This window comes from Amblyomma maculatum, chromosome 9 (genome assembly GCF_055883805.1).
Source record: "Amblyomma maculatum isolate TAMU_Amacu chromosome 9, ASM5588380v1, whole genome shotgun sequence".
Taxonomy (NCBI): Eukaryota; Metazoa; Arthropoda; class Arachnida; order Ixodida; family Ixodidae; genus Amblyomma; species Amblyomma maculatum.
This window is the reverse complement of record NC_139352.1, coordinates 3,723,585-3,738,222: the sequence shown is the minus strand read 5'-3', so window position 1 is coordinate 3,738,222 and position 14,638 is coordinate 3,723,585. Positions and strand designations below refer to the sequence as shown.

General features: G+C 49.4%; 2 protein-coding genes across 5 annotated transcripts in view; one reads left to right on the top strand and one right to left on the bottom strand.

The window, feature by feature from the left end:
- The window catches only part of LOC146178114 (uncharacterized), a 51,223-nt gene extending 49,121 nt beyond the window's left edge, over nucleotides 1-2,102 (bottom strand). Inside the window, exon 1 of one of the 2 annotated variants that reach the window (XM_084577945.1) lies at nucleotides 1,517-2,102. The gene's annotated coding sequence lies outside the window, so the exon portion shown is untranslated. The remainder of the gene's footprint in view (nucleotides 1-1,516) is intronic. The other variant, XM_084577944.1, reaches the window with a different exon arrangement.
- Nucleotides 1-14,638, top strand: part of LOC146178113 (DNA (cytosine-5)-methyltransferase 1-like) — a 160,157-nt gene that overhangs the window by 90,998 nt on the left and 54,521 nt on the right. The gene's annotated exons all lie outside the window — the stretch shown is intronic.

The following is a 14,638-nucleotide window of genomic DNA, read 5'->3' as shown; positions in this document are numbered from 1 at the left end:
CCCGCGCGGCTTTCTTTTCCCCTGCTCAGGAAGCGTCCGAAGGCTGTTGTCTTCAATTAATGGTAAGGGCGAGTATATACACTATTAGTGCGTCACGTGGTGTTCCAAATACCTGCGTCCATTTCGTGGTTGCTGTCGTGGCTATGAGGTTTGTGGCGGACAGAAGGGAACTTGCATCACAATGAAAGGACTGGAGGTGACCGATTCATTCGGCTCTTTTGACATCGTTGATTCTGTAATGATGCTCCTCGGTGTGCGAGAGGCAGCAGGCTTACGAATGGACTACAAATGTATTTCACGTGTGACGAAGTTAAGTATCCATCCTTCGCCACGTCCGGACCCGCGGCCATCCCGCACTAAAAGAGCTCTTGACAACACCGCCGCCTCGACTTTCCTGGTGGACAGGGATTCCGAGACCTCCAATACGGTCTTCGAGCGGGGCTTCTCTAATGCGGGCGGCCGTACCGGAGGTCGTGTATCGGACGGGAAGAAAACACGCGATCGTTTGGTCCTTCAAGGTCTCCGCTAATGGTGTATTTATGGCGGTGGCTGGCTTAGCAGGAAGTGTTCCGGCCGCTAACGGTATTCAACGGAAGCCACCGCTGCTGCCGCATCCACGGTTGCGACTTCCGCGCCTTCGCCACATTAGGCCTCGCTGGACGTCGGGATTTGCATTAATTAGTGGTTCCAAGGTCGATGTTATGTGCCCATCGTGCGAAAGACTGTCTGTGGAAGCGGATGGAACACTTCGGAGTATTATACTCTAGCCCTTCGCTGCAGCTTACTCTACAAGGACGCTCTAAACAGGCCCGGAAGGAAATAATATTTTCAGTGCAGCATGCATGCTCTGAAGTGATTAATTCATCATATCTGATAAGATAGCATTTTCCCTTGACGACGCGCTATGGTGGAGCATATACTAGAAGATCGCACGGCACTCAGTGATAATTTCACGAATGATTGCGATGAGCTTATTGCGAGTTCAAATAAAAAGGGCAAGTGAAACAAAAAAGAAAGCATAACCCAATTATTTTCATTATGTATGAAAATTAAATTATCGGTATCTTAAAAAATTCCAGCGGAAGTCGCAATATACAAGGATCAGGAAATACGGGCTGGCATCCCCTCGCAACTCAGAGCAGCCGGCAGCTGGTTTGCGTAGAGGTCGTGGATTCGACTTGTTGGCAGGTGGTCGAAATTCCCGGAGTCCTCCACTACGGCGTCTCTCATAGCCTGAGTAGGTTTGGGACGTTAAACCTCAGAAACCAAACCTAGCCCATTTCAGCTGTCGTAAGATTGGAAGATCACGCGACTAAGATCACGTTTTGCACTTCTGAGATCTTCAGTTTGACCGCCCACCCCTTCGTAATTAACATTTTGTGCGCGAAAAAATAAAAAAACAAAAACGCCTCTCATTCCTATAGATTACTCCTCGTTCCTTGCATGCGGTATATTATATCAGGCACGTGCAATGCAAGGTGCTCCGATTAAGTGGAAGAAAAAGAACGGGACTTACCGCAACCCGATGTCAGAGTCGCCACCAACACCTCTTCCCGAAGCGGAAAAGAAGAAGCCGCCGAAAGGAGCTGCCCTTCACTGGAGCGGAGCCGATGAGACTCCGTCCGCTGCTGAAGTTGGTCAAGAGTGAGACTTCGCTGTGGCGCGCGTGCACTCTCCCGGGCAGCGACGACGCACACGCAAACCTGCAGCGGCGGGACACGGTAAGCTCGACACGTCTGGGACGGTCCTGGCACCAAGTGGGTCAGAGCTGGCAACGACTGCCCGCTAAACTGGCTCGCCGACGCTCCAAGCCACGCGCCGCCGTACGAGCTCTCTCCGACGTCCCTTTCAGTGGACGAGAAAGGAAGCCGGTTTTCGCCCTCTGCACTGGGTGAGCAAACCGTGCTGGCGAGCAACAGATGGCGAGGAGGAGCTGTGTTGCTTTCGCTATCCCCTTTCCTGCACCCTTCTGCTGTGTCTCCGGAGGACTGTTCAACTGCGGCGGGAGTGCCCTGTAGAGTCCGTCAACAAACCGCAATCCGGATGGATATACGCGATGGACAAGTCGATGCTCCTGCTTACACTCCAAGCTTCGCCGTGTGTAGATTTGGCACTGTCTGCAGTATCTTGTCGAGTGCCCCTCCACCGAGGGCGCAATGGTGTGTTTTCTTGAGTGTTGGCGTTGGCCTCGAAAATAGATGCTGGATCTGGTTAAGGATACCTTCTCCCCGTCGTCGTGCTCCTGAATGGCTTTCGGGCAGTGTGAAGCGAGTCAGCCTCTTGGCGACTGCCCTGTTGTGCTTGTCGGAGACAGCTCCACTTCTTCGTCGGCTTTCGGCCGCCTTGTCTTGGGAGGCTCGTAGTCGTCGTCCGCTTCTTCGGTGGCGTTTTGGCGCCCCTGGGGTGAAGCCGACTGACTACGCACTGAGTGAGGCAGGGGGCGGGTGTATATAAAGAAGCGGGCCACAAGGGTGTGAGGAGGAAAACCCTTTGCGGTAACTCCGCAGCACGTGGTCTTGCGTTTCTCCTCGAGCTTGTTTTGTTTCTGGCGACATTCCGAGCGTCCGCTGTAGGGAAAAGAGTTGAGCTGAGAAATGGAACGAGTGACGGCGTTGTGTGGGATGACACGTGTGACGAAAAAGTGTGCGACGGAACGCACCGGCTAGAAACGGAGAGACAAAAGGAGAGCGCTAGACATGCCTCGGAGAGATGAGACGTCCTTCCTGGAAGGGGTGTCTGAGGAAGAATGTATGGCAGCTCTTCGTGACCACAGTGGGAGCTTGAATACAAACGAAAGCTAAGAGAGAAAATTAACAGGCCGCGCAGAGACGAACATTTGCTGTACGGCACGCAACGAAAATAAGCGATAGGCGATTGCTGCATTGTGCTGTCCAAGGTGGAATCGGTACCGTGATTCTAGCCCCTCCTTTATGTTCAGTCTAAACACCTCATTGTTAAATCCGTCAAGAGAGGTCATCACTCCATCACTGTTGTCGTCAGATTCCAATTGTTTTGTTTTATAGAAGTCGTGACTCTGACTCTTGAACCACTTTAACCATTTGAACGGATGATGGGGGCACATAGACCTTACGTGCTGACGTGATACATTGAACGCACGTTCAAAATGCAGTGCGGCATTGAGAGTTGAGGCTTCTGTACGAGGCTTAAAGAAAACATTGATTGAAGGTTTTTGCAATTATTGAGATGTTAACGGTAAATTACTTTGGTTTTGTTTCCTTCAGGTTTTGGTCCCACTTTGTCTTTTCCCGCTTGCTTTGGAAGCAGCATAATCTGGAATGAAATACCTAATAAGCGAGATTACCAATTTCTTGCGTTACAACAATGTTAAGAGAAAAAGGAGCGGTTACAAGTTATTTTCTGGCGAAAATAACATAGTATGTATGTATCTTGCGGCAGTGGCGTGTTTTGACGCCTATATTGTTTTAGCATTAGCGAGCACAGTGTGTCCCTGAGCATGACGCTGAAGCTGAATGCCACTATTAATTTCGGTTTGCGTCAGACAAAGGGGCACCTGAGCTCGTAGGAAGCCTCGGAACTTTTCGTTTATCGCACAAGTCGAACTGTAGCGATGAGAGAGAGAGAGAGAGATAAACAACTTTATTTGCCCCAGATGTCGTGAATTAGGGCAGGTGGGTCCTGTGTGGCCCCAGGTGGGAGCGACATCCTTGGCCTACGAAAGAAGTGCAAGCTATGTGTTCTTGTCTGGCTTGGTGAGGAGGTGGTCCCAGCTTTCCGCAGAGGGAGCTGGCAGGAGGGCCCTTGTGGACGAGTTATTTTCGCATCCCCAGACGAATACTGCGCTAGTTCTGACGAAGACATGAAGATTGTGCTTGGAAGCATTGAGTGGGGCGAAGAGGACGAGGTTTCGCCACCTCTGCCTGTTCCCACTGCAAGCAAGCGAAAATAGATTGCAATCAAGCAAGCCTTATTTAAGAAAAAAAAAAAAACAAAACCAAGAAACTCGATGAATGGTTACGTGATATAGCCAGCCATCGGGACGTGTGGAAATTCATGGCGACGATTCCGACCAATCATAGTGCGTTTGGGTGGCGGAGTATATCGGAAAGAAGTACTACGCTTATTGGATTCATGCTGTATTCATGGCTGAAGTGGATGGTTGGACAGATCCTATCCCGCCTGATTAATGCACCCTATGTAGTTAGCGGGACACGCTGTCTCACTTTTTTCTTTTTTTGCGTGCTAGCAATTTTCATTAACGCTTGTTTTGTTTTGCTTAAAATTCTCCGAGAAAGTTTCTGGGGAGGGAAAGAAGTGATTTAATTCGTTTATCTCGTTGCTGCCATTAATGTGTTAATGCGTAGTCATTTTCGCAGGATGTGATGAAGACTTAGGGACATGTATACGTGATATCTCGTCCAATTGTCTTGACTCTTGCTTTAATGTATTTCCCGCGCCTCTCTGTTTTAATAGCATGATCTGTTCGACCTGGTCCAACAGAAATTCATATTTGTACTCAACATGCAGTGCTTCAGAGGAACGGTAAGGAAGCGGATGTGGCCTCACAGGTACAATTCTGTGTCCCAAAGGATCTCCGCATGCACAGGGGCGGTGAAACAAGGGCCTGTTCTCGCGAGAGACGGGCTACAAAGGGAAAACAGCGGCGCGGCAGGCAGCTCGCATCCTGGTGGCAGCTGCACAATGCTTTCCGGAAGGATGCGCGGATGGAAAGAACGGCGGCCGCTCCTGCATTCCGCCCGCGCCGCTTGCTGCACGAGCGTATTGGAAACAAACCACGCTCGTTTCCTCCCTTTCGCGAATTCCCCTTGTTTTTGAGAATGCGTCTTTGCAATGGACGAGAGCCCTTCCTGTCTGAATAAATCAGTTTTTATTTTTTTTTTTTTTGTCCGCCCGGCGATGAGTTACGAAATGGCTTGAAATGGGCCGTCCACTTGAAAATTCAGAGTGGTCTTTTGGACTTCGCTAATTATTCGTACTTTTTCGGAGAAAAGTACTTGAAAAGAGCTCCATGTTAAGAGCCTATTTGTGTGGCACGTTGCAGGCATCCTGAATGGCGTAGGCTTTTGTCCTGCGGGAGCTTCTCGAGCTGAACTAGACGTGTGCAGCGTAGAAAGTGCGTTGTAATCGTCCTCCCTAATTTGTTACCGACTTGGCCAAGCTCCTCTTAGCGTCTGAAGCCTACACCAACCGGCCCGGCTCCTTACTCATATGTTTCGTGGCAGTGTATGCAGGTCTGTTCAGTGTTGTGCCGAGGAACTGGCAGCTGCACATTATCAGTATAGTTTCGTTATTCTTGCCAGGTACAATGTGTCTTTATTTGATCGCATCGTGCTGTGCAGTCGTAGACGGCGCGGCTAGTTATGTCGTGTGGCGTTGGCGCGTTTTTCAGCAGTAGCCGCGCGGTATTTATTCTATAACTTCTTTATGGATAGATTTATGTACTAAAAGGTCGTCCCCTTTGAAACGGGGTATTTCTTTTCCTCGTATATCTTCGATCTTGTTATAAATCTCTCAACTGTTTTGTCATTGCAATCATTAAATTTTTATTTCTACAGTTGTCATATCTCTGCTTTCCAGCCACCAATCTTCTAGTCGCCTTTTGCTAACTTGCACCGCAGATTTATTTACCTGACCACTGGTCTCTCTGAAGCCTAAGGTCTCAGGGAGCTTCTGACTAAAACAGCGCCAACACGAGACAAAGGAGATAGGGGGGGCATGTCCCCTCTCCTTCGTCTCGTGTTAGCGCTGTCTTTAGCCACAAGATCGTGCACCAACCAGCCCAACTTTCCACCCTGTGTCAGCGGGAGTGTCCGCGGCTGCATCAACTTCTGGATGGATACCATCGCATTCGTGTATAAGATGCATCTGTTCCTACGGATTTCTCTATTTTCGTGCCCCTGGCCGAGCCTACTTGTATCATATCGCACGTCGCGTTCCTCACAACTCCCCACTAATGACTTATGTTCCGAAGTCCCTGTTTCAGACATCATCAGGTTGACATTTAGCGCGTATCCGTTTCAGCGTATCGTGAAATTGCAGTGAACGCGCGGCCGCCTTCACCTCTTTTGCTGGTATCCTGCCTGAGGCGTTGTACTCGGCCAGGTGCCAGTGAATGACACGCAGCTAAGGTGGACGTAAAACGGGAGAAGTGGATGTAAAATAATTGATTTTTTTTTTAAATGTTCGAGCTATTCATGTTTTGAAGCTACTCTAGCCAACTCGAGCCTTCAGCGTCAGTGTCGGTGGGTGACTGAGAGAGCGCCAACTCGGGCCTCTCCTTTCATGTCGGACGTTAGAATCAGCCTGCAATGATATTTGAATACACGTTACCCCTATGCCACGGGCAGGAGCTGCCAACTCGGGCCGCTACTTTCATATGGTGCCTTTAAGGACTGTATAGACACCAAATTGTGGTGACATTTTTCTCCTTGTTAATGATGCGTAGGTCATTCCTGTACGTCGATTCCTACGCAGTTTTCGCCTACGACCGCAAAGTAATTTATAATGAATTTTCTTTTCTCGCCAGTTTCGGTTTCAGCGGCCAAGAGATGGCTGTGACTCCACAATAAAGTCTTGGCGCGCAGCATGAAAAGCAGCGATATAAAGGCAGATTCTTCACTCGTAGTGATTCCTGTTCTTGAGGTAGACTGGCTTTATCATTGTAGCGAAATCAAACGTCACAGGAACGATTATATCGCTGTTTTTTCATCCCATCACGTGATCAAGACTTGAGTTTGACGTCACAGCCATCGCTCGGCTGTTGAAACCGAAACAGGTGAGAAAAGAAATTTGATTATAAATCATTCAACAGTCGTAGACGAATATGACGTGAAGATCGTGTACAGTAGGCATCAGTACAAAGGATGAAACACGAACCCAAAAATTAGGTGTCTATAGTCCTTTAACGTTATCGCGTTAAAAATATTTCTGCGGAGGTGGAGAAAGATTTTCTAACGCCCCGTTCACCGAAAATCCGGCGTCGGCGGCCGTCCACCGGCGTTGGCATTGTGAGCGAAACATCATGGCGCTGGCAGACGGTATACCTGGCAGCTGACATCGCCCAACATTGACTGGACGTAGCGTTGCCTGACATTACGTTTGGTAGGAGCTGTCAACTCGGTCCTCTCCTTCTTCATGGGAGGGGGTATCAGAATCAGCCTGCCTTGCATTCACGTTACCTCTAGGCCACGCAGGCCGGCTCGGTTAGAACGGGGCTGTGGGCTGGTAGCTTACGCTATCGCGCCATACCCTTTTAGTTACACGACAGTACGATATTTCGTGACATTGCTGTCACTTGTCCGGCAGCAAAATATGCATTTATTGATGATATATTGGGATAAGAAGTTGGACAGGTTTTTCTCTTTGCCCGCCGGTTGAGAGTTCCTTGGATTGCCAGAAGATCAAATCAGTCGATATTGTCGACCATAAACCCTAACTGCTCATTGGAGGGTCAAATTCTAAAGTTAAACCTAAGCTACTTTGGTCATCTGATGAGAAGAGAGGAGTCGCTGGAGAAAGATTTGATGTTGGGAAAGGTTGAAGGTCACCGGAGAAGGGGTAGGCAGCGAACGCGATGGTTAGATGGCATCCTCGAGGCACTGCAGATGGTTATGTGATGTTAAGAAGATAGTGAGAGACCGGAAAGCGTGGCGTGACACGGTCCATAGGGTCACAAAGAGTCGGACACGACTGAACTGAACTGAATTCAAACAGTTCAGCCCAACTACGTCGGCTTTTGCGTCGTGCCGTCGTCAGTATAGTTTCGCTTGCCATGGATCCACTCTCTGAATCCGGCAATTCAGTGGTCTCAACCCCACAGATCGTGGATGGCTTTTGCGGGCTGAAGCAGCGCAGGTGCGCGGCGAAACATGATCTTTCGAAGAGCGCTTCGCCGTTTCAGCTGCACGTCGAAAAGGAAACTATGCGAGCACGCCTCCTTGCCCCGTCCCATTTAGGTTTCCTTTTGGCCGCCGTCTCCACGTGATAAAAGCATGCTATTATGTTAGAGATAAAACCTGCTACTCGATTCAAGCATGCAGCGTAATTAAGATTTGTCAGCCTCCGAGATTCATTGCGCGTCACGTGAATCATAGTTGCGACTTCGGTCGTTTCGGTTGTAGCGGCGATACCTGCATCTCTATTCTTGCTCTTTTATACCTTACTGGAACTTTGTTTTCAGTAAGAGTGTTCTCTTTGTGATCAGGAACTGGTATTCTATCGATGGAAGCCCACTTCACTTTTCTGTTCAGTGGCCCTTTAAGTGTCCACAATAATGTGGCGCCCTACACTCATAGGGGTAGATATGGGAATAATGTGGCGGGCAAAAGAAGCTTCCGCTTCCATCCATGTTTAACCGGAGCTAAACCACAGTTAACTTTTTTTTTTTTTTTCGTAGAAAACTGTCGTGAGAGAAGGAGGGAGAGTCTGGGTTGTTACTTCCGTGGACGTGGAAGCTTTATTGCTGGGGGAAGCATTTCTGCGAAAGGCATACAGCGAAATACGTTGTCTTCGTTTGTGTGACACTGCGCCGACAGAAACAGTCGGCCGACAGTCGGTGTCGGCGCCGCGTCGCTCGCAAGACGGCTGTCGGCCGACGGTCGCCCAACTCCCATGTCACACTAGCGAGACAACGAGCGAAACCTCCCACCGACTAGGCCTTCTCGTTCTCACTCTCTTCTCGTGTCAATATACCATTCTTTTTTTTTAATCCTTTTATTTTTTCTGCCATGCGAAATTCTTACTCCCGTTTTTATTTTGCTTGGTTTATTCTCATAAAATTAAGGGACGCTTTATTTTTAATTCTATTTCATAAATTCCACCATACCAAAACAAGCGCCTCACCAGTCGTGATTATGGGCCGAGATTGAATACTGCCCAGTATTTTACGGCTGTGGTTGCCGGATCAGAACGGCAGTGTTCGAAAAATAAAAGCTGTCCACTACGAATAAGAGACAGTACATATTAAAAAGCCAAAAAAAAAAAAAAAAAACTCTACTCGTGGGATCAAACTTAGGACCTCCTGTTTGATAGCCAGCTGCGCTAACTACTGCACCACAAAGGTTAGGCCCAACCAGTGCTTTCAGAGGTTGAGATATGGTTTTAGCAGATATGGTGTCTGAAAGTTTCGAAGGCAGTAGGAGCGTTTACCGCTCAATTAACTGTCCAACTTGCTTAGAGTAAACTGCAGATAGTTTGAATCATGCCGTGTAGTGCAGTAACAGGTAAAACCTTAGGCGGATTTCAGAAGGCGGGACCATGGCTGCTGTTGGTTCTGTTGTAAAGTTGAAACGCAAGTTCTGCGCTTTTTTGTGCACACAATTTCTGAAACACATTGAATTATGGAACAAAAATTCATTGTGCGATGAACGTATACCGTTGAAATTGGCTTGCGAAGTAGCGACGTAGCGACTAGAAGTTATGACCGTAAACACAACGATCGAAGTGCGCAGGAGGATTGGCAGCTCTAGGCTGGCTTCAGGAAAATAATCGCTTCTTTCGATAATTTCTTTGTCACTATGTTCATTTTGCACTATTCTGTGCAGTTCGGAAACGCAGAAAGATTGCTCACGGTCCCGACGCGCGCCGCGAATTATGCGCCCCGAATTCACTCGCCCCGAAAGGAAAACGCGGCCATTGATATTCCACACGCATTCGGCGGCCCCGAGTATTTTGGCGGCACACGCTCGCGTTTTGGTCAGGGATTATGCATTGATTCTACTTTTTTACGTATCGTCGACGTGGTGTACTGAGTCGGCTTTGCGTTTGGATAAAGTTTTTGCTCGGAGGCCGATCTCGGGAAGACCCGGTCACCGACAGTCGGCAGACTGGTTTTGTCGGTGTCCCCGGCCTCAAAGCCTGTCACACTGGGAAGACATTTGGTTTTCGGTTGTGTTGATGTCGTCGTCGACCTAGTGTGACAGCTTGATCGGCCGCAGACACAGTCGGCCGACGAGTTGGCCGACCGTCGGCGTCGTTTCCTGCTAGTGTGGCCCTTAACAGGAGCCGAGGAAAGAACATTTCTTTCGTATCTCAGCAAAACTTCCTTGCTTTCCACCTCTCTGCGGGGGATTCGAATGTATGGGAAAACGGGAGCAACTTTACTGTCGCCTGCGTTCCTGCAAGGCGCATATACACCCAACTGAGCTTCAGCGTCTCCTGGAGCCTCAAGGGGAGTACATCCAGTCGAGGTTAATCAGCGTCTCTGCATATTTTCGCTACATTACTGGGACTTCAAAGGGCTTACACCCAAGTGAGGTTTATAGTTCTGACAAACCGGCTTATAAGCTAGGCTGTTGGCGAGGCAAGCTCTTCGAGCTTCGTCTTGCACACAGTGTATATGATACTTGGCAGTCTCCTTGCTTACTTTTCCGCGAAAAAGAACAAAAAAAAAAAACAGTGTTTTCAAAATAGATCATCGCTCGCTAAACTTTTACGAAACGAAGAAAAATAAAATGGAGGAAACTGCGCTTGCGAGAATGTTCGGGAGCTACCTTGTCTCAAACTTTGAGACTCGCCACATGTAACCTGTCAGTTTGTGCAAATGTCTGATAAAAGTCCAGGTTTCTGGGACATTCTTTTGATTGCGAGTCAACTGTATGATATTGTAGAATACCGTTTCACACATGTTGATGACAATGGTCTGAGCTGCCGGTGCGCAACGAAAATTCGCTTTTAGAGTTCTTTCTTCCAATGCCCACGCCGACTACCATAGAAAACGAACGTGGTTGCGTTCTTGAAAATAATTCTTTCGTAACTGTGGAATGTTGTAATTTCTTGCAACGCATTGCCAGAAACGGTGCCAATTTCCGACGCGTCGCAAAATATTTTGCTTACGAAGATTTTCCTGCGCTCAGAACGGCGCGTTTTTGAAATGTATAGCAGAAACCTAGATGCCTATCGAGGCAAAATCTGCGGATATATTGATTGTTCTTGTGATGTTATAAAATATCTGAAAAAAAAAAGTAATCAATATTCGAAAGTTCTTTCTCAGAAAACGTCTAAAGTGTCCGTGTAATAGCCAGGTAGGGCAGTTCGCAATGTCAACTTTACTACCGCATGCATACGGCTAAGGCAGGAGGTGGGAAAATAAAGCGTATAAAGGAAACCCGAGGCCACTGCGAAAGCTCACAACAGTATTCGCTAACGCCTTTTCCCGAGACGTAGCACTCAGCGACGCGTGACTGAACCGTTCGCATTCGACTTGTGTAACGCGGCATATTTTTTTTATTTGCGTCTTTTTTTGTTCGATGTCGGGGAAGCGCTCTGTGTACGGTGTGCGTGTAAGCGGGCAGGGGGTCTTTGACTTCTGTGAAGGAAGTCAAATACCCTCGGCTCTATACGGTCAGTTTCTTCAGTCCCTTCGAAATGCGGCTGGGGTCGCCGCTGCACCGTTATTCGATTTGTCGCCGGACGGGTTTTGTGCGTTCACGTAATACTCGTCGCGTGAGGGGAGAGAAGCGGCAAAGGAACGACGAGAAAGACATCGCAGGTCGCGAGACCAGCCGCATCTATTGTTCATGTACACGGACGGACGGACGGACAAGTGAATGGACAGCGTATATATATTCTGTACGTGTTATCGGCTGCCGCTATTGTACGCCCGCAGCGTCGTCTACAACATAGTCTTCTTGCAAGGGCCCGACGTCAGATGCAATTCGCTAGGGAAAGCAAGGAGTTGCGTGATTGTCCCCGCTACGCGGAATATGCGATGCAGAGTGGCGTTCTCGGCGCTGGGGTCCACGAGGGTATAGCAAGGTCTTCATCGACGCTTATCTTCTCGCTTAGAGTTATTATGGAGCCTCGTACACTTTAAACTGCGAACGACTAGGCTTCAAGCGACAAGTCTTTCCCCGCTAGGGCCAAGGGCTGAACGGCCTTTAAGGCTGAATAAGACGTTTTAAAGATTTTGCAAGGCCTTTTAGACCTTAACATTTCACGCATGGTGGTACCCGTTGACTCTTAATGGTTGATAAATATTACGGCAGGAATGTGATAATATTGTGAACCCGCCTGTTACTTAAGCATGCGCCTTTTTTAACGATACGTGGCCCTGTAAGTGAGAAGTGTTTATATTTCCCTAATTTGTTCGAAGTTTATGAAGACCGATAAAGTGTTGCAGACCCTGAATGGCCAGTGAAAAGGGTCTTATGAAACTGCGATGAGGAGCGCTTATGTAAGATATACCGCGGCTGAATGCCTCGATTGCGGTCGCTTCGCTACCGGCTCTCTTGCCGAGCAGCATTCGCCCTGTAGGGAGCTCCATGCGCCAGCGGCGTTCCGATAGCGCATACCGGGTGTATATGGCATAATGACACGAGACAGAGAAAGAGAGAGTGTTTGAGAACGAGGGAGAAAATGTATGTGCGCTGCGTGTCGACCGCGTGCGCGATTCCGATCGCGCCTGGAAGCGGTACAACCAGAACGTGCCTAGTTCCTTCCCTTTCTCCCACATCCGATGCCTTTCGGTGATAGGACAGGGAGAGAGTGCGTGCGCACGCTGCATCTATCAGCCCAGACCTGTTAAGCGGACGCCGCGCACGCGCGCCAAGCCGCGATTTGCATAGCGGATCGTCTCTCCTTTAGCTCCGTCGCATGCTCGGCAGGTGCATGTATAGCGCATGCGTGGATCGGTGGTGACTACGGCCATTTCTTGGGGCTGCTATGCGCCCGTATGTATGTGGACGCGTTGCGTGGCGCGCGTCTCGAAGAGGACACGAATTGCCAGTTTAGACACGTGCGCCAGTTTTTGCCTCGGCGGCTTGATTGGCTGTGATGTCTTTTTACACTGCACAAGAGAGGTGGACTTATCGCCATTAAGGGTTGCCAGCTCGGTTACACCGAAAGGTTTCGTCTTAAGCCGACATCGGCCATTCGTTCAGGATCTTCACTCGTGAAACCATATTGTTACTTGGCGGCAAGCGATGACAACAGGAGAACAGAGGACAGAGAGAAGATGCTCGATGGTCGTGAGATGACGTTTAATTAATCTGTGTGAGGGCCTAGCGAGCGCGCTCCTGCCCGCGCCACTGCCCTCTTCTTCCTCCTTCGTCCGTAACATGACCCGGGGCCACCGAGCGATCGTCCCGATCGTAGACGAGGAAGTTTACCGATGATGATTGCATGGCATGATGATGGGCGTGTCTGGATGCTTGAAGAAGAGGAAGAAGTAAGAATAGAACGGCTTGCCGGTACGATGTCTGATGCGTGGGTGATCCGCCTCCCCTGAAACTGTCAACCATCCGTCACCAGAGGCCATGGGATCGATGGCTCGAGGTCACGTCGGGCAGCTTGGGCGGGGTTTGCGTGTTCGTGTCCATCGGTTCATTCGGGTCTTTCGGGTCCTTCGTCTCGGTTCTGATTAGTCTGTCTGTTCTCCTTGTCTTCAGGTCCGGGCTGCGGGCTGGGCGGTGGTAGTTGGTCAGGTCTGGGCTTGAAGGGCTGGGGCGAAGCTGCTCGGCGACGTCCCTGGGCCCTCAGGCAATGGTCCCGGCTTACAGATGGCGTCGATGCTTCAAGGCGAGGATGGGGATGACGTACCCAGCACTTCCACCAAATGTTACGTGGCGGCAAGCGATGACAACAGGAGAACAGAGGACAGAAGATGCTCGATGGTCGTGAGATGACGTTTAATGAATCTGTGTGCGGGCCAAGCGCGCGCCACTGCCCTCTTCTTCCTCCTTCGTCCGTAACATGACCCGTATATCGTTTTTTTGCTTTATTTTATTTGAGAAGTTGGCAGGATGTGAGCTCTGTCGCAGGATCGTGTGGCAGAAGGGGTCTGGCAGTGCACCGGGAATGTAAGAAGGGAACCTGCCCTCACTCTTCACATAATTCGGTCCCTGGGCTTGCTGTAAGAGCCGAATTGCAGGACCTAAAGGCAAATCTTCTCGCCTGGGAACTTCCTAAGGCGTCAATGTTAGATTTTGTCTTCCTTAACTTATTTCCCCCATTGTACACACGTATGCATATTTCCATGTGTGCATATTTCCAGCTGGCAGAAGCTGTATGCATGCTTGCTAAGTTTACGACGCTCGCACAACGCTGTTGGTCTTCTTTTCTACTGCATGCGTTAGCTTTATGCAGTATGGGTGACCGTACCAACCTCAAACCGTATTGCGTATCGCACCACACCTCGCGATCACAAGAAACTGCGCATATGCTGGCTGTCTCAAAGCGGTAAGATGTGTTGTCGGCCTAGTTGGTGCAGTACTTCAGACATCTTATAGTAGCGCGAACAAAAACACACAAGACAGGGTACAGGACGAGCGCTAACTGCCAACTGTTTATTGGAAGGAAAGAGGAACGTATATTACGAAAGCGGTACGAATTGAGAAGGCGTGTAACCATCCGACAGTGATGTCCCGCTGTTGGTACTGAGCTCAAGACTCTCTGCGAGGAGGCCGTAGTCGTTTCGGCCGGAATGTGGTACTGTGCAGGATTTCGACGACGCGAGCTTCGCCATGGAACAGCTGAACACAAGGCAGGGAGGGAACTGTGGTCACTGGTTGGGGGCGACTCCACGATGTTCTTTTATTTTGGGCAAAATACGTGTCGGTTCCACTTCAAGCCGGGTGCTCGTCTAGCAGTGGTTCGGGGTCTGACTGGAAGCGGACGCATCACTCTTTATTAAATGGAGCTG